The sequence below is a fragment of the Halyomorpha halys genome, unplaced genomic scaffold (genome assembly GCF_000696795.3).
Source record: "Halyomorpha halys isolate HHAL.00 unplaced genomic scaffold, Hhal_1.1 Scaffold1399.1, whole genome shotgun sequence".
NCBI classification, from domain to species: domain Eukaryota; kingdom Metazoa; phylum Arthropoda; class Insecta; order Hemiptera; family Pentatomidae; genus Halyomorpha; species Halyomorpha halys.
The window spans coordinates 118,495-144,826 of record NW_027114231.1 but is presented as its reverse complement, the minus strand read 5'-3'; the positions used below and the strand labels follow the sequence as shown (position 1 = coordinate 144,826).

The window sequence follows — 26,332 nt, the reverse complement described above, 5'->3', positions numbered from 1 at the left end:
TGAACTACTCAGTTTATATTTTATTTTTTAATAATAACTCTTAAGATAAAAATGCAGTTCACACAACATTAAAATTAAACAATTCATGAATTATTCAATTTATCTGACAATTCACATACACTTTTTATATTTCATTCTCTCAACATAATGTGGATCACAGACTATCGATCAAAAGGGATACGAGACATTCATATGTAAATTGCCAATCGGCTACAGACTAAATTGGGTATCGGGGGCATTCTTGGACAAAACTCTCTTTTTTTCACTTTTTGACTCATATAAAGATAAAATATAAATGAAAAATCTAGAGTCAAGTATAGTTAATTGGCGAGATTGGATATACAATATCTAAATTAAGGTAATTAACGAATAATAGATAAGAACACGTATGTATATATGATCATTATTTAACCTTTGGCTGTAGGTATAAAATTTAAATATTTATTCATTTTTAAGGAGAAAAATCTTTAATACTTCTTACTTCCTTAATTTCCATCGTTTGAGCAACGTTTCGGACTTTACGGAACGGCAACGTTTATTAATTTGCTCATCTTAATTGTTTGATGTTTTTTATTGGACGGGTCAAAATAATAAAATGAAAGATTATCAATAGTCCTATTTTCGGATGGAATAGCTAACTACTAGTCATTTATTTTCATATTGGGCTACGTTACATAGTAAGCAGTGAACTGTTCATCGTGACCATGTATCCGTATGTACTAATGCCTATTATCCAATCGATCTGAAACTCGTTACAATTTCGTAAACTAGACAATAATGTAATGTTATGTAGTAATTATGATTTTCTGATGATGAATTAGCTGCGCAAAAAGAATCTCCTGAATTTAAGGGATCTTAATTTCTTAATAGAATATAGAATATAATTCTTCATTGCATTCTGAGTAGATGGGGCCATTAGCTGAATAGAACAATATTTATTTTGACAAGTTAAACATATGTTATATATTGGATATGAGCCTTCTTGCAATTTCTTAGAGATGTTAATTAGTAATTAAGGAGTGGTCATATATATCATTTTACTTTTACCATCACGCCTAAGAACATGATAATGCAACTGTTTTATTCCGTTTAATGCAAGACTTTCATAATATAAACGCGTTTTATTTTTAAATCATATTTTCCTGAGACGCTCAAAGCAAAAATATATGATGCCAATTTTCGATTGGGATAAAATAGGTTGTCCACGTTTTCATAAGTGAAAAGCTTAGCTAGCTTTTGTATAATTATGTGAACCATAATAGGGTATAACTAGTGTAAATAAAATATTTGAAAATTACATTAATACATTTTTTAGTTATCCGAACCATTCTTTTATAACCGAAGTAATCCTTCAAACTAGTAATGTACAATATGAATCTATCTTATATGGCTTTTTTTTTTTTTTTTTTTTATCATAATATTGAATTTTGTTCACTCAATATACTATGACCTTGGCTTTTACAGTTTATAAAAGAAAAATAAAGTGTAAATTTGCTAGAAAATTATTTTGATGCACCTCTTTAGCATTGTATTAAAAATATATAAATATTTTTTTGAGTAGTATGAAAAATACTTAACTGAATACATATTATAACTGCCCGAAATTCCGAAATGATCGATTGATGTAAATTGAAATTTGAAATTAGCTGCTATCTTAAAACTGCAATTATAATGCAAACTCAATATTCTCTGAAATACAACACCTTGGTATTGTACTGATGTTATAACTTTAAACATAAAATTACACAATAAACTAATTATAATTAACTTGTTGTCTATTTTTTAGTCATATATAATAATTCGCGAAATATTGGAGAATACAGAAGGGCATTATTATAAATATTAACTAACCGGGGACGCCAGGAGACCGACCACCCCGAAGAGGAATGGCGGTGGGGGTGGGTCAGCGGGGGTGAGTAATGTCGGGGTGGCTATTAGCCGGCCACTCCATCGATCGCCCTGCCCTTCTGTCTCTCTCTCTCACTCCCACTCTCTCTCACTCACCCACTCTCTCTCTCTCTCTCCCTTTCCGACTCTCTCTTTCCCTCATCATTTATCTACCGATTCCGTATACTCTCCTTCCTTCTTTTCCAGCTTCCCTCCCTCGGCCCCTCATTTACGTTGAGATGCTTGTTATTCAGTAAATGAAGGGCACGGTTTCCCAAGCTACATTTCAATGCTGCGTTATAAACATGTACATTTACATTATATGATAAAGTAACTATTAAGAAAACTAAGTTTTGATTTTTAAAAATATTTCTTATAAGGCTATTAAATATAGCTACTTATATAATATATAAAGTAATGATATATTTCACTTCTTCCTACAATGACTAATCAAGTAATTATTGATAAGTATTATTACACTTTGCCACAAAATAGAGCATTGAATAATAGAGCTAATTTACACACATTCATACAAAAAATAAAAAAGAGACAATGTAAATGAAATACAAGTAAATAAATGCAATCTCTGTACGAGACTTTAAATATTATAAATTAGATTATAAAGAGAAAAATAAATAAAATGAACATAATCAATGTAAAATAATTTATATACAATATTTACAATCTCGACCTGATGATCCCAGAGCCCACTGTATTCCCCACGTACACGGGTATACGGGTATAGCTCTCTCAATATATTTTTTTATATTGCTAACTTTTATTTATTAAAAATATTACAATCTGCCACGAATTTTGGCAATGGGTAATAGCGATAATTAATAATTGTACACTTTCATACAAAAAAAAAAGTATACATTAAATAAAAATAAAATTTAAAAAAATAATAAAATAACAAATGTAAATATAAAAAATAAAAATAAATGAAATGAATATAATCAAACTAAATAAAATAAATTGTATACAGTATTTACAATATCGACCTTATACATATCGACAATAGGATCCCCGAGCCCACGCATGAAGGGTAAAGTAAGGCTCTCTGAGATCCCAGTGCAGCCCTCTCAGCGCGTCACTAGTTTGAACCAGTGGAGGCTAAGTAAGTGCGCTAAAGCCCCAATTTTTTTTACAAAATGTCTCTTGGCTACTGCCGTTTCAACCTTCTAGATGGGTTGTACGGATGAGTGGAACTGGATAAGCATTAAGCCAAAGGATTAAGATGATTAGAAAAGGTTTAAATGGAATTTTGAGAATTTGGTTGGTATGACGTCAAGGACAAAAGCTATATGAAGGTCATGGTGTAATATTCTGTTGGAAACGTAATTTTACTAGGGGAGAGACGAAAAAACTATTCTACAAAATTCACAGAAGCGTAATTAAATAAAGTGTTCAAAAAAGGAGTTTGGAGACTTCGAATTGGTATGAGTAATTTGTAGTGCTTAGAAAATATTACAATAATATTTTTAACTGAATAAAAACTTAATTTATTTTTTATACAATCAACTAATGTAAATAAATAATTGCTCCCTTAGTGTGTTTTAACTGTATTTATTCAAAAAGGAGGCTATCGGCAAGCTGCCAAAGAGAATAAATAAATGGAGGAAAGAAAACTGCCCCCACTTCTGGACAGAGAGGGAGGGGTGAGGGTCGTTGATGTAGCGGCCGGCAATTCTCTTGACCCGGCTTCCGGTAACTCAATATATTCTCCTTTGTAGGGTATGGGCTGGAAATGTACCTGGCATAGGTGTTGGCTTATTTTATTGTATGGGTTTTTCCAGTATTTATTTATCATTCAAATAAAAAGATAATTTCTTGTTGTTATAATTTTGAGAAAACAGAAAATAAAATATATGCTATAATCCTTACTAGCTTCAATTATTTTTTAAAGCTTCAGATTACTCAATAAAATTTTATTTTTAAGCATTTTTCTGAATAAAATCAAAACATTATATTTTAAAGTTAGTTAAAAGTTATTCAAATAAAATAATTTGTACCCAAGATAAGTCTCAAAAGATTATTTATTATTTCTTTAAAAGACCAACGCTTCGGCCAGCCTGAGGAACAATCTACTAAATAACAGCTTTTATTATACACTTTTAACAAATACTACTACTTACTAATAAAATAGCATACCTTAAATATAAATTTACACCTTAAATTCAATAGTTTAAAAACTTTTTACAGGCTATACTGCACAGGTCATTAATTTCAGTTAAATCACCTTATAAATGATAGGGAATCATATTAATTTATTAATAAGCTTGCCTCAACTTATATATAATTACCTATTTTGTTAGTTTTCTATTACATTTTAAAACTTTTAATTACAGATTAAATTAACACAACAATTTTAGTCATTCCTTACACTCAGACATATAATTGATTTATTTCAAACTATATATCGGTCTAAATTTGCATTTCTTTAATTATTAAAAATCATGTCGAAGTTAATTATAAATAATAACCTAAATTGTATCCATATTTTTCATTAATTAATTTTACTTAAAATCTCTGCATAGTGCTAGACCAAATTTCTTGTCTCTGTTTTAAAATTCATTGTATGATCAATTTTTACTAATATATAAATAGACTCAAGTATTTTTCTTTTGAACGTATTATTTTCTTTATAGAAATGAATGATTGTATTTCCAAAATCGAATTTGTGTTAGTTTTTAGCTGCATGTTGCACTAGTACTGTTTTATTGGTATCCTTATCCTTGTTTCTTATATCATTGCTGTTTATATAAAGTTAGTTGAAAAGTAATAATGGCTGGCAAAACATTGTGGGATACCGTCCATCAATCAATACGTTAAAATGTTAAGAGCAAATATTCTCATTTGGAGAAAACGAATTATGAATTAGTTGAATTTATTTCAAATTACAAAAGTAATAACGTTTGATACTAATGCCATAGTCTGAATACATCCGTTCAAACCCAAATATACCAGATCATTCTTGACGCTATCCTCCCACCTACGTTTCGGTCAACCCCTCGACGTTTGCCCGTGGATTCAGTGTTTCTTAAAATTTTAGGAACCTATATCAAGTCTTATATCCTGACAGGCCTAGCAAATAGGCCACAATGCTATAACCTGAATTATATTTACTGAGTGGAGCTCCTTCAATTCGAGATTGTGTAGCCTTAGCTATAATTCGCCGGTTACCTCATACATTCACGATCCGAGTATTTTATGCTATGCTTTACTTTCAAAAAGCATTAACATGCTGTTCGTCCCTTAGTGAAAGAGGCCACGTTTCTCATCCTTGATAGTGTGTAAGTTGTAATTTCTAACTTTTAAGGTTTTAGAGACAAGGAATAAATTACAATTACATTAAAAATTGAAATAAACAGAATAGCACTACTGGAGCAAGCTGTATAAGCCTGTATTCATAGATATTTCCCTTGAGTGAGATATAGCCAAATCGATTGCGAACAAGAGCGGATTGTTATAGAAGGACTTGAGGAAAGGGAAAGACAGGCTCGAGGTCTAATCTTCCGGCGGAAGCGGTGTTTGTTTTATAATGATCCGGCTCCCCATTGGAGGTACAATAGCCGCTAATACCTTGGAGGACCTGCAACCATGGCCAGATCCTCCCAAGGGTCCGTCCTCCACCATCCATCCAGTCCTCTGCGATGCTCAAGAGGGTCGGCACTAATTGTAGCCCACTCTCCTCTAAGCAGATTTGTTGCCTCCGCCATTGTATTATGTGTTATCCGAAATACTGGTTTCAAACAATTCTAAGTTTAAGAAAGATTCCTTCAAAACAATAGAATAATTATAAAAACTATTAATTAATTGTGCTCTAATAAACCACTCTCAGTTCTTTGATTTAAAATACGGATAAATCATAATCTTCGGACTGAATACTATTTATTTGATACTCTTTCAAGATATTATTATCTTCTGACTTTCTTCAAAACAAATCTGTAGGGCTAATTCAATCTTACACTTCTTATTTTAGAATGAAAAACCACTAAATACAAAATATTTTTAATAAATAAAACTTTAAATAAATTAATACACCTCGAGCAAAAGCTACCTATTGTTGTCCCCACAAAGATTTCCGAGGAAATATACTTTTAAGACTCCTTGGAGATTACTACGAAAGAATGTTCGTATTAACCGATCTGGAGTTATGTGAAAATCATTTTTATACTACTATGATCAATTATTGATACCCTTAAGAAATGAGACAAAATCAATAATTTGGCGGTAATTCAATATCAACTGATTTTCTAAAGTTTATTTTACTATTTTTGTAGTGGTTTACGTCCTCATTGCCATGGCATATTTTTAGCATTTATAGTGGGAGCAAAATTTTCAAATTAAAATTTTAATAATAGATTATAAGTTCAAAATTTCCTTGATAGTGTTCTTCTTTTAGCAATATTATCTAATGATATTGCAAAGTATTGATAAAGTATATGATCAGATTGCTAAAAAACTTTTATTTATTTATTATTATTTTTTTGTTTCTTGGCCGCCAATTAAAGATCGCCCATAAAGTTCTCCAAAACGTTTTAGCAAGATATGCACTAATAAGTCAACTTTTTTCACGGCGACTATGCTCCGCAGGGTTGAGGTAGGAAAATGGCATTTATATATTATGGCATTTACAATTTTTTTATATTGAACTTTACAACAGTGTGATAAAATTACATAAGTAAATTTGATAATTTATGAATCACAACAGATTCAATGTAATCTCTAGGAATCACACAATGATAGCACTTTCATAGCTATTTTAAGAAGGCCCCGGAGCAATCTTATTTTTTGATGCCTCAGAGGGTTAAATGGGATAGTTTGGGATGTTAAGAATTGTGCAATTGAAAATAATGTTATAATAATGCAAAAATGTTAAGAAATAATGTGCAATTGACAAGAAATTGGAAATAGGTGAATTTATAGATAATTTTGTTTTTGATGTAATAAGAAGTATTAAGGATTTTGGATACAGGAGAACTAAGATGATTTTGGTATATTGATAAAGCTCAATTCTTTAAGTCCAAAAAGTTCTGATAAACAAGGTGTATCTGACTTTTTTTTTTGTAGTAAATCATAAATAATTGAGATCGAATATTATACAAAACTATTGTTTAAAATAATCATGTCACCCCCAAATCAATAAAAAAAAAAAAATACGTATCCCAAAAATGGAGCTAAATCGGTTTTCACTCTGGCGCATTTTTATGAATATATTTGAAAATCGAAGTTAAAGAGCATTATATAGTACTTCAGAAGTAAAAACACAATGTCATATTTTCCTACTTTTCAAGAGAGTAGTTTGAACAGATAATTCTCTCCTAAAAAAAATTAATTTAGAGTTTTTTTTAGAAGCACTCTTTAACAGTTAGTCTAGGACACACTCGTTACCTATACCTCTGGGTAAAATAAAGACAATTAAGTGGGGGTGATATTTCTGAAATAAAAAATGGGTGTTGTGATCGTTATCTCTGATGTTAAGATATATTCATAAAAATGAAACTAACATAACAGGATTATACATAATAATACAACTAATTCCCCTTTCTACCTCATCCATAAATCCTATAAATGGTTATTGCGGGATTAATAACAAATTAAAAAATAAAGAAACAATATAGCGCAATCAGCATTCCTAGAAGGTAATTCCATAAATGCCAGTGATGGAGCTTTACAATAGATAGTAAGAGAGAGAATTGACCCGGTAGCTCTGTTCAGGGGCGGCAGAGCGTACCGAGGGCGATGGTATCTGGAGAGAGCCCTAGAAGCAGATGGTATCTGGACCAGAGGAGCCAGGGGTAGATGGCTAGATACCAAGGTTGACCGCGCCTCCATCACTCCTTATCACTCCACTCGAGATATCTTTAAATCCAACTGACTCTATTCACAATTAGCTCTCTATTGACCGTACCTTCCCCTCTTCTCTCGCTTCTATTTCTCTTGTTCCATCTACCGCAGGCATCTCTGAAACATGGTGAGGCGTTGGACCACAAATACCTCACCAAAGTCAAAAGGTCTCATTCGAGTGAGTGATTTCACTAACAAGGGCTCAAAAACTGGAAATATTTTGTGCACAATTTTGGTAACTGGTTCAAGAAAGCTTCTATACAATCTTGACTGAACTCGAAAGAAGATTATATCCAGCGAATTTTTTTTTTTCTTACCTCCTAAAACAAATAAAAAACAACAAATTACAATCTATACAAGAAAGAATAAATGTACACATGCCGGCGATTAAAGCATCTTGTTTAGCCAGTATTATTGTAAGATAGATTCGTATTCGTATCCTGCGAAATAGAGTAGAATAACTTATATTAAATAATATTTTATTTTAAACTAATAGTAATTCAACGAGAGGAAACCCTCTCTACTCAGTCCCTGATGACGGACCATTCCTCTATGATCGATCGAAAAGATATGACAAAGGTTACCCTTATCTTAGGATACCCTCCTTGATACATAAAAATTGATAAAATTTTAACAGAAAATACCTTAAAATGTGTTAGTGATAGAGAATAAGAAGTAGCTATAATAATAAAAAATATTGTAGAGAAGTCTACACAACTAAAATATCAGGCTAAAGAAAGGAGAATCCATAGCGAACCCCTTCCATGTGGTTCCAATATGGCATATGTTAAATTTATTTGTATTGTACTTACGAGGAATGTAAACATTAAAAAAATATCGATAAGCATCGTTTTCAAAAATATCGAATTAGTAGTTCGATATGTCTCTGAAAGTTTTAATGTTTTAAATAAGGTAGGTGTCAGAATCTAAAGAAAATATAAAAATTAATAATGCAGTTATTCATGTTTTGAATTTTTAAAAATGTTTCATACATTTTATGGCCTTTAAAACGTACTAATAAGTTTCTAAGTCTCGGGTTAAGTAAGACAGAAAGGAATTAAGTATGTGATAGCATAGAATTAAGCAAATTCATTTGGACATCTACGTACTTAATTAATTCTTTTATTTCGCAGATATTGTTAATATAATGCACGGAATAATGGAAAATAATGATATTATTTTCGCGAAATATAGCTTAGAGTGTCAATGAAACTTAGCACTTGTAAACTCTACAGGGCAATAAAACCTAAAAAGGAAAACTCAGAATTTTATTGCTGATTAATATCATTTTCTTCAAAATTATACCATTTCAAAAAATCAATGCATCATTCTAGAAAAACAAAAGAATTTAGAAGTAAAATATATAAATATAGCAATACTACAATGACTAATACGAGATGTCAACAGTTATGTGCTAATTTGTTAAACATTTAAATAGAATAAAAATCATATTGTTAATTTTATAGCACAAGCGATTTTTCACAGCTAGGTTACAATTTGTAATTATTTTTCCACTGCCACCACCAAGTATCAACATTTAACAAAATATAAATCTTCAGTAGTAGAATACAAAATAAACTCCATCTACATGAGATGGTGTAGAGAGAGTTGTAGGATATAGATAATTGTGGCTCAGACTTAACATTTAGCCAGAGGGATGGTCCGCTGGCCTCGAGGACAGGGCAATCTAAGACAAGGCGATTAAGACTAATATGAAACCATAATCCCTCCCAGATTAATTTAGGATTGCCAGTAATTAACTCTTAACAGGATCACGCCTCCTTAATTGAATAATCCTATAATGGAGAGTAAAGGATTCCATTCATATTTCCATAAGCGATCCTTATTCTTCATAAATTTAATCCATTCATTATGTTATGTTAACTTTAGGTAGGAGAAACTAACTGAACACTTTTAGCATGATGTAGTCTTCCTATAGTAATAATAAAGATAATAACAAAAACTAGGTATAGGAGGATAATAACTTAGTGTTATAGTCACTAAATAAGAGTGCAAATAAGATTTTTTTAAAATATTAAATTGCTTTAACAACTTAGGAGAGTACCCTAAAAAAAATTTTACGACATAAATCGCTAGCAATGAATCAGTATTTAATCCTTAAAGAATCCTCTTTACGTCAAAAACTAATATACTAAATTGGTAAAAAAATTACTTGTCTTACTTTTTAGAGAGAGCTCTTCCCGTTCAAAGAATGACCATCTCAAGAAAATCTCAAAAGGTTATTGTATTTTGAATAATGTTTATATAAAAATTTAGTATTAAATAAACTGTTAGGAGCAGGATTTTAGTAAACTGTTAGTTCCGCTTGGAGTGTCTGTGAAACTTGTAAACTCTACAGGACTATAAAACCTAAAAAAGAAAAAGTTACTTTTTAGAGAGAGCTCTTCCCGTTCAAAGAATGACCATCTCAAGAAAATCTTAAAAGGTTATTGTATTTTGAATAATGATTATATAAAAATTTAGTATTAAATAAACTGTTAGGAGCAGGATTTTAGTACACTGTTAGTTCTTTATATTTCTATCTTACTTTCGCAAAATAATATATACATATACACAATTTATATGCAAAGTATGTCCGTAGAAAGTTAATTCTGTCAATGCTCTGTTGAAGAGATATTCACGTCCAAAGATTTTCAATGTTATGTATTATTTAGGTTATAATTGATAATTTAATATATGTTCCAACTACTCAATCAATGAAATGTAAACATCATAATAAATTTAATTCAGAATTATTACCTTGAAAATTAGGAACAGGCTCCACCTTATGTGTTTCTTCCATAGCAACAGCCAAACAGCCAAAACGGATATATGTTACTGTTTCGCAAGTTTCAATTATCCTTCTACGTAAAGGATTAGATATGTTCAAGGAATACTGAAAAAATATCGATATTTAAAAAACATAAACATTGATGTACCAAATAGATTTTTTTTCCGATAGCTTTTAATATTGATAATAAAAAGAGGATGCGGTAAGCCGGTGTATAAACAAACAAAAATAAAACATTTAAAAGGACAGTGAAGATGGAAATAGATTTAAAAATATATAAATAATTTTATTATAAAAATTTATATTTTGTCTATAAGATAGTAATATATCATTATTAGATATTATAATACAGGTGGTTGAGTGAGAAGCGCTGGTATCTTTTTCCTGTTTGGGAAAAGCTAGGTCAGTGGTTATCCAGGCTGAATGAAAGTATTTCAAATAGGAATGATTTTTATTAAGATGTTTATTTAGTTTAAGTTTAATGTTTTATTTATTTTTTTAAATGTTTTTTTCTGTTTCTTATTTTGTAATAATTTAATTTATATATTTGTAAACATGTGTTATCTATAAAATACCTAATATCGTGTTTAGATATTACAATATCGATATCAGGTATTATTTTATACCTATATTAGACAAGGTTATGTTGATAGCTCGTATCTTATATCGGGATTACGATACTTTACTCTGGATATTATAGTTTTTAAATTTTCTAAATAATTAATTTAAATTGATGAATTCAACACAATTTTGTAAGAAATCTATGGACTTATTATATAGATGAGCTTATATCATTCTTATATTATACACCAGAACATAAACATGACAACTTTTGACAACAAATCAATTCAATGGTAATAGTTCAGTAGTAATGAAAATAAAACTTTAAAAAAGTTAATTAAGATAAAAAAGTTTTAAAATTTATTGATAAATAAGTAAAAGATTTCCAGAATGTTAAGTAATAACATTAATATAAATATTACCTCCTGTAAAACTAATAAAATATATATTGTATTCTTATTACTTAATATATAATTAACAATAGCATTCGGTCGTAAAACATGCATACTGAAAAATGAAAATTTTCATTGTTAAAATGATTGTTAATTACAGTTTTTTTACCTTAAATCTTGAGTCTCTTACCATTATTTAATATCAACATTATTCCTTTGTAAATAAAAACTTTCTAAAAATTCAATTGAAAACAAAATCGCAAAATAATCATTTTATTTTTTATTGATTCTATAAAAATTAAGTATTAAATAAGCTGTTAAGGGCAGAGTGTGCATTTTAGTAAACTTGGTGTTTGTATTTTTTTTTTTTTATTTCTGTCATACATTTACAAAAAAAATAATAATAAACATAATTATCACTATTTTGAGGAAATATTTCGATTAAGTGAATGAAATAACTTTGTATATCAAAATTTAATTAGTATTTTTCTCTAAAGGGTGTGACTGTGTCAATTTTCGAAATTGAATCGAAGTTATAAGTTAGTCTATTTCCTAGACCAAATAGATTGCAAAGTATCTAGTCCCCTATAGATTTCAATTGCCCTCTTTAGAGTCAGAGGTACCAACAATTATAGATGACCTCATTCCAGTAATGGACAGCGATCGAATGGATCCATTTTTCATTAGTTCTTTGATGCTGTTGGCTGCCCTTCAGTCCTGGCAGGATTTCCCGGCTGTCCATATCTCTTTCTTTTATTTAAATTAAAAAATAAAATAAATGAAATAATTCACTAAATTCTTCATTCGGTCTAGTTGTTATAAACACTAAATGAAAAATAGTAACTTTATTTTCACTTAACTATACAATTTTTACTAAATTGTCATTTGATCTTAAGGATATGTTAAGGATTGGAACCCAGTTTAGATGAAGTTAATTAACAAACTTTGTTTAATTTTAATTAACTACAGCTTGTTAATAAATCAATTCTTTTGAGAAAAGGCTCATGTGGTTATTAATTTAGGTTACCCGCAAGATTAAAGTCTGGAAAATTTTATAGATCAGAAGATATGTGGAATTGTAGAACCTCTAGTTGCGATCAAACATCGTCAGTTAAGTTGAAGTATATAAAACAATAACTCCAATAATGACGTCAGCAATAAATAACTGTATTTCGTTTTATTAGAATTTCGTTTTAACGTCGGTTAATCCGGAGAGGCGGTTAAGACAAATGCAAAACTTGGAACTCGCGAAACTCCGACCTTTGTATTAAAATCTTGACAATGACACTTAATTCACAACTTATGTGTTGGATTCCAGTGATTTAACTTCTAATTTTGACCATAAGGCAATTTAACAGTTTTAAAAAAATATTAAAACTGAAAATTGGGTCATAGTATCACCGAAACGTCCAAAATGAAAGAATATATGGATTAAGAAGAAATTAACAACCTTATATATAGGTATAGTGTTACATATCTGTCATGAAACATTAAAATTTAATAAAAATCAATACTTATACTCAATACCATCCTTACTGAGATATTTTTGCAAAATAAATCCCTGGATGGTAAGGGATGGAGGAAGAGAGGAGACAGAAAGAAGGAAACGACTTATTCTTTATAACATTTGGGCGGAGGCGGGGATAGAGATGTCATATAGGCCGGCTTAGAGCGGGGATTGCGGTCGCCCCCTGAGATGACCGGGCTGAGGGGCTTAGCCCCTTATTAGGCCCCCCTCCCCTGGCCGTATTAAAAGATGAAGGGGGAGGAAAGGTGAAATTGCCCCCCGCAGATCGATATGGGCCGGGAGAGCTGTAGCAAATTGAATCCTCGGCCACAGGACCCTTCTGCTACACTGTACCTTGTTAGGCGTCCTCAACAGGCAGCCCTCTTCCCCAGCTCCTTCGCTCTCCATCTAATCAAGTGGCTACCGGGCAACTTTTAATTAGAATTTACTCGTTCAACTCTAGTTTGACTTGATCAAATTAGTATTTTTCCAATGTTGGATGCCGGATGAGTCAAATTATTTGGATGGTGTTTGCAAACAATTTGAGGGTCCTTCCAGTTTTTAAAAACGAAATTAGGATGTTTTCTGCTATTGTAAAGAAATACTTGGTTATATGATAGGTATTAACGCGGAACGACACGAATCCATATAATATCCAGTTTAATAAATTTTTAAATGGTAGAGTATTTTTGTACAATACCTAAATTATTTTGTTTATATCAAATATAAAAGAGGAAATTAAAATACCAAAGCGTGAAGCACCTCTTTCAAATCGATTTAAAAACGGATTATGATAAAATTAACCGGTATAGGCTATATGAAGTGAAACTTCTTCAATGACGTTCTACAACTCAAGAAAAAAAAAATTACAGCAGTAAATTTAATTCGTGACGCGAGGGAACGGTTGAGATGAAACGGTAGTGATAGAGGAGGGCAATTCTCGATGCGTTTTATATTTAGATATCTCGAAAACAAGAAATCGCCCTGCATACTTTAAGTGAGATGAATGTCCTATTAGTATTTCATCGTCTTTGCAATGAGCTTTGATTCAAAATTGCATCTTGATGTTACATCGAGATGGAGTGGCGAAAAATTGATAAGATGACGCCAGAATATCTTACAAAAAAAAAATATCTTACAAAATAAAAATCAGAGTTGAATACTGTAAGAAAATGCTCAATTTTGCATCATCTTTGAAATGAGCTATGATTCATAATTGTATCATGACTCCACATCGAGATAGAGAGCTGAACCATAATTATATCAATATTTACTAATAATAGGAATAACAATGTAAATCATCATTCCACGAATATACTAGAATAATTAAATGATTATAACTAAACAATAAACTAAAAGAAACAAAATTTTATTGTGTGAATAAATATCATTATTAAAAAAATTTTAATGGAATATTTCATTTCTGTCAGGCAATCCTTAGACTCCCACAATTTTTTGTATGTTGTTCAAAGAAGAGAGAATGCTTTCATGGCCCAAATATGTAGCATTGTTATATATACTGCATACTTACACAACTGGTAAATATAAATAATTTTTTTTCAATATTTAGCTCTATACTTTATTATTGTGAATATCAAATTATATGAACTTATTGTTTTTTATTAGTTACATATTTTATTATTTTATATTTTTGTAATACATTATATGTATATTTTATCGTTTTTTTCTTTCATATTGTTTTATACATAATATGTACTATATTTTATTCTTTTGTATTCACTTTAAACTCTCTATTGAATCGTTAATTTTCGTTTTCCTCTTAATAATTCCGTATCATGAAATTGAAAACATAACCAAGAATTAAAAAAAAAATTCGTAGCCCTTCTCCTGGCTGTAAGAGAAAAGCTATGCCCAGATTTGAATAAAATTAGAACTTTTAAGTGTGTTAAACACCTGGCGGAAGAATGTGAACGTAAATCAAGTTTTTCCCAACTCTACATTGGAGTACCTATGAGATGGGAAAAATATACTCCTTCGTGTGCTGTTTACTGTGCGATTTCGAGAAAAAGTGAAATATTCACATTGAGAAACAGGAATATAAAAAAAAAAAAAACATGAGAGTAGTAAATAGTTATTAGGGTGGAACTTTTCATTTTCAAAGAAAACTATTCTTGAAAAAACTATATTTATCCCTCATCGAAAGGCAAACCTTAAAGATAAAGAAGCAAAGCAATTAAAAATTATAAAACGATAAGGTCGCATTTGGTATTGTAATTCTACCTGAGACAGAATAATTCTTGTTGCCAAAATAGAATAAACATTTTCTGTTCCTTTTGCTTTTTTTAACCATTTAGATCTTTTATAAGGATCAAAGTGCTATCTATATATTTGTAAAGTAGTCTTAATTCCCTATCCTATCCTACCTATCGTTACATTAAAACGAACTTGAATTACGATTAATTTTATTCTATATCAGAAGAACAATAAAAAAGTAGAATCCGAAATAAATGTCAATCGAGTTATCCTATTTTTTTTTTACGCAATGCTAACTGCTGTCTTTCACGTAATGGATGTGCTGTTAATTTGGAAAAGGAGTGAGTAATATGTGGTGATATATGGTGACATGCCCACCAAGAGGGGAGGCAACTAAATAGTTGGCATCCTCATTCGGGCCATAATACACTTAGTAATTGCGTCGTTCACATTGCGTTAAGGTTGCTATGCTGCGGTTTTGTCGATTGCCACGGTAAGACACTGCCGCCAATTAATGTAGAACTAAACAGTAGAATTAACGGACACATTTAGGAGAAATTAGCTTGAATGGGTCTAGTGCGAACAAGTACCATAGAAGATACGGAAAGGCGTGAGTTAGAAGTAAATAAGCTGTAGTCTTATCAACTTTCCTTATTCAGAGCCTTTAATATATTTACCTTCTTACACCTTAAAATCCATAACCTCTAGCATAATGAAAGAAAAGCGCTTGAAGGTCGTTGTAAAATAACGGCACTCCGACCTATATAATATAATAGTCTCCTTGCTAACTCTTATATAACACATATACTACATCTTGAAGAGGAACCCGGATAGGATCTGAGAGTGATACAAGAAACAGATGTGTTCCGAATAATTAAATCTATATAAATATATATATAGATTTAATTATTCGATTAACGTGGAGATTGTTTTCAAAATTTTCCCTTTTACCATGGGATGGGCAACAATTTAAGACTAAAAAATTTTATTTTCCGATTTTTTCGAAAATTCGTATTTATGGGTTTCTTGAGGTGCTAAAAATGAATTTGTTTGCAACTTTGTTTCACTCTTGAAAAATCTTTTACCAAACTTTCATGGTCAGTCGGTCTGAATATTTTCTATATAGTAATAATATTCTGCATAATATACACAGTGAGGGTTATTATTAAAAAACTATTCATATTTCATGTAGTATATACATGAATATTAAATATAAATATATATATATATAGTTATTAAATAATAAGAAAAATTACCTAAATCTGACATGATACAGCGAACTTAGTTCTGTCTGACCAACAGTACAAATTTCATTTTCGTTTCTTATCGCATATATTGGTTTAATTTATGATACCAAATCATAATTATAAAGTATATGTAAATGTTTGATTTAACTAAATACAATAATATATATCAAACTATGATATTTGTTCATTAAATCTATATACATCCTCAAATATAGGTAATAGCATTGCCAGGTCAGCTAGTAAATAATAAACTAAAGACCTAAGCTTCCAGTTATATGTAGTCCGATTCTGTGCTTTCCCCTCTACTACCGACACTTTACATCCGTTTTTTTCTTGAAGCCAAATGTAGTTTATTTTTAAATTCTTAAACCAAATTATTGACCATTAAAAAAAAAATTATTTTTATTTCAAAGGGACTAAGAAAAATATTGCCGTTACGTTTTTAAATTACTTCAATTTAATTTTTTTATATTAAAACAAAAAAATATATTAGAATTTAACAATAACAATTAAAATAAGTATATAAAGTGCTTGAGTCTCCCTTAAGGTTAAAGACGGCCCGGGATGAAGATATATTCGAGAAGAAAAGAGTATTTCTTCAAGAAAGCCTGAAGTTTGTCATCTAGACTTTATATAATATAGGAGACTATTCTATAAGTGGTTTGGAAGGTCATACATAAGAAAAGTACATAAAAATTAGTGTGAGTTATGTGGAAAAATTCATAAATCATTTTCGATATAGTCGTTTGTCAGTTTAACTATTGAATGACACATTTATAATGTTGTTGGGAACTGTGGGTCTGAGGTATATGGGATAGAATATTTCTCTAATTCTTGTTTATCAATCCGAGTCTAAGATTACGAAACCTCCTCCACTCAATCTTAATTCAGATGAAACTATCCTGTGTTAGAATTCTAATCATTAAGTTATGTATAAGAATCATTGAGTATTTATTCTAGTCCTATTGTCTTTTCTAATATCCTACCGAGATTTTTAACCTAGATACTATATCAATTTTTTAATTTATACATCTAAAATTAACCATGGATAATTTATATTTAGGTAACATGGTACCTCAAGACGACTTGACATGCGAGGTGACTTGTTGGTCAGTCACCTGACCCCATCCATCAAGGGACAGGTTGTCAGGTGGTCCAAGGGCCGGAGGCTGAGCTGAAAACTGGATCACCCCAGAGAAGGTCAATGTGTGGAGGGGAGATCTGGACCACATCAACAGGTTAGCAGGTTAGCTCCAATTCAATATTAAGGTGTAATGTATATGTTTGTATCAATTTCATGGCAAAGTAGAGATAGGTGAATAAGATACCAAAAAATTGGATAATGAATCCTTAAAGACAATGTAGAAAAAGTTTTGTCAAGAAAATATATGAATTGTTTATTACCGATTTTCCCATAATTTTTTTATCGATAATTATTATAATCTGGTTTATTCAATGACAATAGTAATAATAATATTAGTTGTATCGGTAAATCATTCTTATGGATGCCATAGGTACTTATTTACATCCATAAAAGTTAAGAGATCCCATGCCAAATAGCCAAAAAATTTGAATGGAGGAATATCGTTCCATCATGCAAAAATTTAACTATATTTTGTAGAAATATTTATAGCAAGAATGTAATTTTTAAAAAAGGAGTAGCCCTTAAACATTATTTATTACTTGCCACATTTTGATGATATTCATTCATTAGATATAAATTTTTATTCCATGGAGATGGGATAAAGTAATTTTTTTTTTCAAATTTGCAAAAAGGTGTGGGACGGAGGGATGCATTACGAAATAAAAATCTTTGGAGATTTCATATTTTTTTTTCCGTCCGATTTTCAACACATAAAATATTTTTATAAACTTGTTGATTGAAAAATTTATTTACCTGAATTAGTCGCACGAAAAATGTATTATTTTTTTTTATTATATTTAAAAATTTAGTATTTTTTAGATAGGTATAAAAATCTGCAACTCCGCAAATTATAGGTATAGATATAGGTATAAAAATCTCAACTGCTAAATACCTGTTTAGTATGGGCATCATTTTTTTCTGAAACAGCTAGGCATCAAACAATACTTATGTCACAAGTATAAACTTGAAAGTGATGGTTTTAACATTTCTTTTTTTTTTTTTAAGTTTACATAAACTGTTGTTAACAACTAGAGGTAAACTTAGTTAAACTATTTTTTAAATATTTATTTATTTCTCATTTAGTTTATGAAACGAGTAAAATTAGATGATTTAATGTCTACATTTTTTCTGATGATAATGTTTATTTTATTTTTTTACCATTACCAGAGGTGGCTAAATATCCAAGGGGTTTTCTTTGATCAAATTTTCGACATACGGTTTTCAACAAATCTTCAAGTTTTAAAGCCTCGAGCCTTCATGAAGTGCTTTCCGCAATTATCAGTGTGCCTACATTCTGACAAATTTCTGATTCATTTTTGATGAGCAAAACATTCCCACCCTTGTGGCGGAATACAACACCGTTTTCCCATTAGTCGAAAAAAATACGTCTCACATACATATACATTCAAGATGCTCATTTAGATAACAATAAAACTGTATGCTAAGCTATAAATGAAAATCTTAATCTGAAGGTTCAACAAATTTTTCAGAGTGGGCGCAATTCATAAGTACCAATGGTGGTTAGTTGACCATTTTTTTTTGTTGTGGTTAATTTGTATATTAATTTCTTTATGTTTCTAGAAATAAAAAACTGTTGGAAAAAAAGTTATTCTTTGACAAACAGAAACTATTTTTCTTCGGTTAAACGGGCCAATATCAGTCAATGAAAGCATTTACTATTTTGCCAAAATGTAAAAAAAATAAACCAGACAACTACTATTTTAAAGTTAGGTTTTAAGCTGGGAAAAACCTGCCCCTATCACGTTTAATTCATTGACTTGTCATGACCAATATGACAAAAATTGAAATGAACATAACTCTAAAAGTTTTAAAAAATCCGTTTTAAAGCATTTTTAAGCCAAGTTCCACTGGCACAGGAAGGTCAGAAGGCAGGAAGAAGGGTCCAAACCATGGGATGCTGAACGAAGGGGAAACTGGATCAAAGGACTAAAGGTCATGTGTGGTACAGGGCAGCATCACGAGGGGTAACTAGATCGAGTGTAGGTCGTCTGGCCGCACGTCACGGTCAAGTTGCCGGTCAACTAGTTGTTTGGCCAGGTGAGGAGATGCTGCCTGGACCCGGATATTTGTCTGCACCCTATTTGTCTACTTAAATTATTCTTTTTTTTTTTAATCATATATATTCAATTTTTGAACTATATGACGTATAAAAATCAAACAAATACGATTTTAAAGGAGCGGGTTTTAAGCTAGAAAAAACTTATAATATTTACCATATATTTGTCTAAGAGAAGAAAAAGTATAACCAACTCACTTCCTTGTATTGTAGGTAGCTTCTCCGGGTAGAATCAAACCTTAATTTAAAAATATTCCACTTTATTTTGTTCTATCGGCCGCACCTCACGGTCAATGGGCTCATGTTTGTCAAGACTTCCACTTTGGCTGCCTCGTTGCTGCAGCGGCGCCGATTGGAATTCTGTCCAAGTCGTTGACTTTTATTTCGTAATGATTAGAATAGGTTGCTTACCTCTGGATACCCACCACGTAAGAAATGACCAGGAAGGTTCATAAAACAACAAAAAATAAAATATGTTGTGACAAATTAGTTGTTTGGTCAGGTGAGGTGCTGCCCGTACCGCACTAGGGTCATTCTATTATTGTTTGATCATCAGATAAATTTTATGTCAGAATTTCAAAAAAATAATGTCAAATTTTGATCCTGAAAGTTATCCATTTGACCTTGGTAGAAATATTCCTTATGCCTGTTGTCAGTTTTTGGGCTGTTTGTATTTTTTATTTTATTTATTTCAAAATTTTGAAAATAACTGAAAGACAAGGAGTCAGGAGTGTTACTGTCCAAATTAACTTTCAAAATAATTTATTGAGCCACTTATTTATTTTTTATGTTGATTTCTCCATGTGATTGTTAAAATACGGGAGCCACATTTCTTCGGGCAAATTCCTGTAAATGAAAGCATTTGAGGTTTCATCGGCAGTTCAGAAACTATATGAGTTAAAAAGATCGAGTAAAGGTGAGGTTTTAAGGTAAAAAAACTTTTTCTCATCACATTTAATTTATACTCCTAACACAGTAAAAAAATTATCAGCATTAAATTAACGCTAGAATTATTTTAAAATACGTTTTCAGCCATTTTTCTATTAGAAGGAATACTATAATAACCTGTTCCTTGTGTTGTGGATGGGTACTTATCATAAAGTCAGCCAGATTAAATATCATTTATACATACTATACATTCCTACTGAGTGTATCATATGTTTTTTATGACCTCAAAAAAATTTGAAACGTTTCAGTTTTTCATTATCTAAGCTCCCATCTTTGATGGAACTAGAGTTGGAATTCTGAAATTCAGAAAAGCAAATGTGTTTTTGGCAAATATTTTAATTATAATTTTGATTATAAAATCTTTTAAATTAATATTGTATATAGCCTTATATCAAAGCATTTTTAGAAGAAAAATAAATAAAAACTAAATAATGTAAATTTATTTTTTAACTAAATTCATATTTATAGACAAATAATTATTCTATGTATGACTAAGAGGTATGATTATATATTCCGGGGCGAGGTACGTACGTGCCTAAGATACAATATAATATACAATAAAGTTATTTATTGTTTTCCTTTTCCTAGAAAAATTTATTGTAAATATCATAAGGTTTTTCTTCCTTAAAAACCGCTCCTTTAAAAAGGGTATTTGAACTACCTGCCAGAGAGCTAGATCTGGTAATGGGTGTAGGGCAAGTTGTCCTGACCCAGGAAGGTCAGAAGGCAGGAAGAAGTGTCCAGGACGGTGGGATTCTGGCTGAAGGGGAAAACTAGACTAGCAGATGACAGATCACATGTGGTACAGAGCAGCCTTGCACAATGATTATGTTGCGGGCTAATGACGTAGAATTCAGCTCAACCCATAATGGAAATGTTACAAGATATATATGAAAAAATAAAAAGTGAAAATAATGAATAATACAAGTAGATAAAGAGGATTCAGACAAATATCCGGGTCCAGGCAGCATCTCCTCACCTGGCCAAACAACTAGTTTGCTTCAACTTGACCGTGACGTGCGGCCAGACGACCTGCACTCGATCTAGTTAACCCTCGTGATGCTGCCCTGTACCACACATGACCTTTACTCCCTTGATCCAGTTTTCCCCTTCGTTCAGCATCCCATGGTTTGGACCCTTCTTCCTGCCTTCTAGCCTTCCTGTGTGAGTGCAACCTGTCGGTCGCTACGAGATCTACTCCTTTTGTCGTTATCCAGTGTGGCTGGTCTTATCTCATAATTCCTAAGTATTACACTAAATATATTTTAAACTATTTGAATTCATATTTTTGTAAAAATTGTAAGTCTACTATGTTTAATTAATTAATAAATTTTAGTTAATTAATGGTGTTATAATAAAATGTCAAGTATAAATAACAACAAATTACGTATATTACGTAATAGTTCTTTTTACTATTATTTCATGGAAGTGAAATTATACACTCGGTTAGCATTATAATTAATTCAATTGATTAGAATTTGATAAACACTTCATAACTAAAACTTGAAATTTAAAAAAAAAAATTATTTCTCTCAAATTTCTCTTATCAATATTTTTGTTTATCCAACTCAATGGTTAAGAAACATAATGGTAAAAAATTGAAAGATCGGCGACTACTTTTGTGTTAAAAATTAATTTCCAAAGCTACTTTGCAGAGTAATTATTCCATACAAACTAAATAGTTCTACTATTTACATAGAATCTATTTAACTATTTAAATAAATCTACGAAATATGTATTCCATATTGTCTGAATCATAACATTACACAGTCACTAATAGATTACAAAAAATTGGTAAATATTTTTTGTTTTCAATTACATTCATTGAATAAATTATTATAAGTTGAATGCATTTCAACTGCAATTATTATTATTATAAATTTTATAATAAAGTATTTTTAAACAATTACATGATGTTTTTGTAATTAAAAATCTTCCTGTGCAATAATCTGAATGGTTTATCAATTTTTTATGTATAACTCATTTAAAAAATTTACAGGAAACTATAAAACATAAGGGAAACAACACGTTTACAGTATAAAAAAAAGAGAGAGAGATGAAAATTTGGTGTAAGAATGGATACTGAGTGAGTAGGTGTAACAGGATCCCTGACGTGCTTGTAACGCAATTATCCCTCAAGAGCGAGGCGCCCCACGGGTATTTCACGCCAATAAACCCCCGCCACTCTTTCATATCACATCTCCAGGGGGGATGGGGAAAATTGTGGAAAAAAAAAATAGCTCTCACAAAAGTGAAAAGGATAGCCGTGTAAACACTCTGGGAGGGGTGGTTTTTGGGGTGAAACCCGAAAGTTTTAGGGTATTACCGTATAATGATGATACGGCTAGTCTAGCAGGTCTTATTCATTGGCTCTATTGTTGGGTCTTTTTTTGTAGGGGTAGAGTGGCAAATTTTTTTTTTCGGAGGCCAATAGGTCTTGGGAAAAAATCAGAGAATCTTTTGTGATGAGAGGAGGGTTTAAATAACTTTACTGGGGTAAACTCTCCGCCTGACAGCAAGTGTAAAGCATCCCCATCCCTTGGGATAACTGATCACGTACCCTTGCCCTCCGCTTCACGCTTCGATAATTATTCCTTAACGAACATTTTTACTTTCATGGGAAAGATGGCATGTCTAGCAATATTTGGCAGTTAGTTACTCGTTAAAATTGTTATAGTTATAAAAAAAAAAATAAAAAATTGAACTGAAAATTGAAATACTATGAATGGGAATAACGGCATAATAAATAAAACAGTCCAAACTGGTCCTATCTATAAAATTGAACAATGATAAAATTAAAATAAATAAAACTTTTAATAACGTAACAAAGCAGAACTGTAATAACTAATTCTAAAGCTTTGCGGATCATCGAAATTAATAAAGCATGTCCAAACTGGTCCGCCACTCATATACGAATAGTTAAACCAATCTCGTTGAGGAAAGTGTAACCGATCAATTACCTAGCTTATTAATTAATAATTAAGCCTTTGCTTACTTTAAATGTAATTACAAATAAATAATTTTTTATTAATAAATTAATAATAATGTTACATTTAGCGGAGGTTTTACTTTCACTTACCTGTATATGGAATATTTAGTAAAGAAAAGAATTGGGATTGTAAAAAATCATTCACGTTTAAGGCGAATGATGGCGATTTTTTTTTTTTATTATTCTAGATTTAACTGAAATGAGAGGATACGCTAGTAACTGGGGATTGCCTCAGTGAGTCTCTGCAGACACGGCAGTTGAAATGGTTCGGCCACGTCATTAGAATGGAGGAAACATAGGGACTCCCTAAAGACGATGGAGTACACACCAGATGACAGGCCTCGTGGACGTCCAAGGATGTCCTACCTGGGGTATGTCGACGGGCTTTGCAGAGCAAGAGGGAAGTATCTTCGTCAGGCCAGGACCAAAACCTACCAGAACCTAGTTGCTAATAAAAAATGTTGGAGCCGGCGGCTGAACGCTTCCTTACGCTGATTAGGCACTATGGGGAGAAGCAAAATAAGGAGAAGATTTAACTGACAACAGAAATTTGTATGATCATATAATCTATCAAATCGTATATCAGGACAAAAGACGTTAAAGGAGACTTTATTACAATACTTCGAAGCTTAAATAAGTATTACAACGGATTTATTCATACTACACGTTCCGTTTCCTTTTCCTTTAAACTATTTATGTTCGGATTGCATACTATATTATAAAGTTTAAATTAATAGTAGTACTTTAATTCCAATTTCTATACAATAACCGCATATTAATTTAAACTGCATAGTAAACGGTATGGAAAGGAAACAGAACATACAGAGCGAATCGATCTTCAACCACTAAACATGTAAACAATATAACGAAAGAAGTCTAACCACGTATAATATGTATGGAAATATAAATGTATTTATTTATGTAAGGCGCTATCCCGTGGTACCTCCGCCGGACAGGATGTAGTGCCCCCGAAATATGCGGTAGGTAGCCACTACTGTTTGCCATTCAAAATCCCACAACCGGTTCCGATGCCGGCTGCTAGCTACCATTTGACCTCCAAAAAAAAAATATTTTGTTATGCATGTAATGGTCGGTAGGGGGACCCAAGCACATCTCGACAAGTAATAGAGACGCATGAGGAAATATAATTCTAACTTAAACACGCAGCTATCCGACTACTGCGTACTCTTTTATTCTAAAGATAAGTGAAAATAAATTTTTAGAAGTTTATGATGGAAAAAAAGAAATTATCGCCATTAAGTTTTCATGATAAATATTATTTTATTTAATTATAACTGTGACATTTCACATTGTTGGGTTTTCGTCGAATTATTTGTAAAAAATCAAAACCATTCAAGCTAAACGCACTTCTTAGTTTTAAAATTGAAAGTTGATCATCAACTAAGACCTATTTTAGGGCGTTTTCAGTACAAAGACTTTTGAATTGATATATGTTTTCTCTGCGGACTCAACCCTTAATTGAGATCACCTGATGTTAAAGGCAGTAATAAAAAAGTTGTAGTACAGACCTATCCATCCTGTCGTCTATGAATATCGTAAGAGTTATAATCAGTCACCTCTAAAATTACTAATGATAATAATGAAGTCAATATTTGATATAATATAAAAAACTTATATTTGGAAATGATTAAAATTAAATTTAGAGCTTATAATTATCAAAACTGTGAACCTCAGCAGAATCAAGAGTTGACCAAATTACTCATCAGAATGCATGCGACGAACGGTTTTTTAAGAAGATCGTGAATCATTGATTAAGTAAAAAAGAGCAGTTTTAACAGTTATTTAAAAGAAATAAATTTTTAAAAAATTAATGAAATTACAATATTAATTGTATTGTAATTTAATTATACAGTAATATTATAATATAACTTCATAATTATATTTACTTTTACATTTTATTTTATAAATCTGTTCCTATTTTCAAGAACATATACGGGAAAGTTTCCATTGTCTGTTAGAAGTAGATTTTCTCCAATCAGTTTTTCACACTTTATGTTTATCTAATTATTCTATATTTATTTAAATCTTAAGTTGCCATAATGTATTGAAGTATAAATTATAGCAACTTATAATTTTTTTCATAAATTCTCCAGGACATGAGAATCCGAAACTGGTGTATGTCAGACTCCATTCCTCCTTCATCACGAAAACTCGCTCGAAATTAACTCGCTCACGTCTCCAGAAAAATTTATTTAAATGGTGTTTTTCTTTGTTTATGTGCACATGTGTCATCGAGATCTTCTTCGAAAATTCTCAATCTGCCACAACCCCTCAAGACTCCCTTCAGAGGCCCCGGTGAAACGAACCAACTGATCGTGCCGAGGGTCGGTGGGCCCTGGCTTAGTATCTTAAATAGGAAGCTATAGGTAGGAACGGGACCCCATTTGAATGCGCACACTCGGCTGTTGGATTAAAGGGTTGTCCCACCTGGGTACGGCAGATGATAATCAGGCCCGTGCCATGCAGATGTCCCCTTTCAGCTCGTCCCGAAGAGGGAAACCCTTGACTCTTCACAATGCTCGCGATTACCGCCACAGCTGAGCCTTGTCTTTGCATCTATTGTAGCAGTTGATGGGCGCGTTCATGTCTGTCCTTTCTATAATTTTCTGATGATGCCATAGGGAAATATACGATTATGCGCCTATTCTTTAACCCAATAGCGAAAGAATAGGCAAACAGCGGTGATGCACGCAGGTTGGTGACA

The 26,332-nt window shown here is 31.3% G+C and overlaps 1 long non-coding RNA gene across 1 annotated transcript in view; it reads left to right on the top strand.

The window, feature by feature from the left end:
• Nucleotides 1–26,332, top strand: part of LOC106689579 (uncharacterized) — a 99,251-nt gene that overhangs the window by 43,766 nt on the left and 29,153 nt on the right. The window contains exon 2 of the long non-coding RNA XR_001344467.1: nt 17,513–17,695. This is a non-coding gene — a long non-coding RNA (uncharacterized lncRNA). The remainder of the gene's footprint in view (nt 1–17,512; nt 17,696–26,332) is intronic.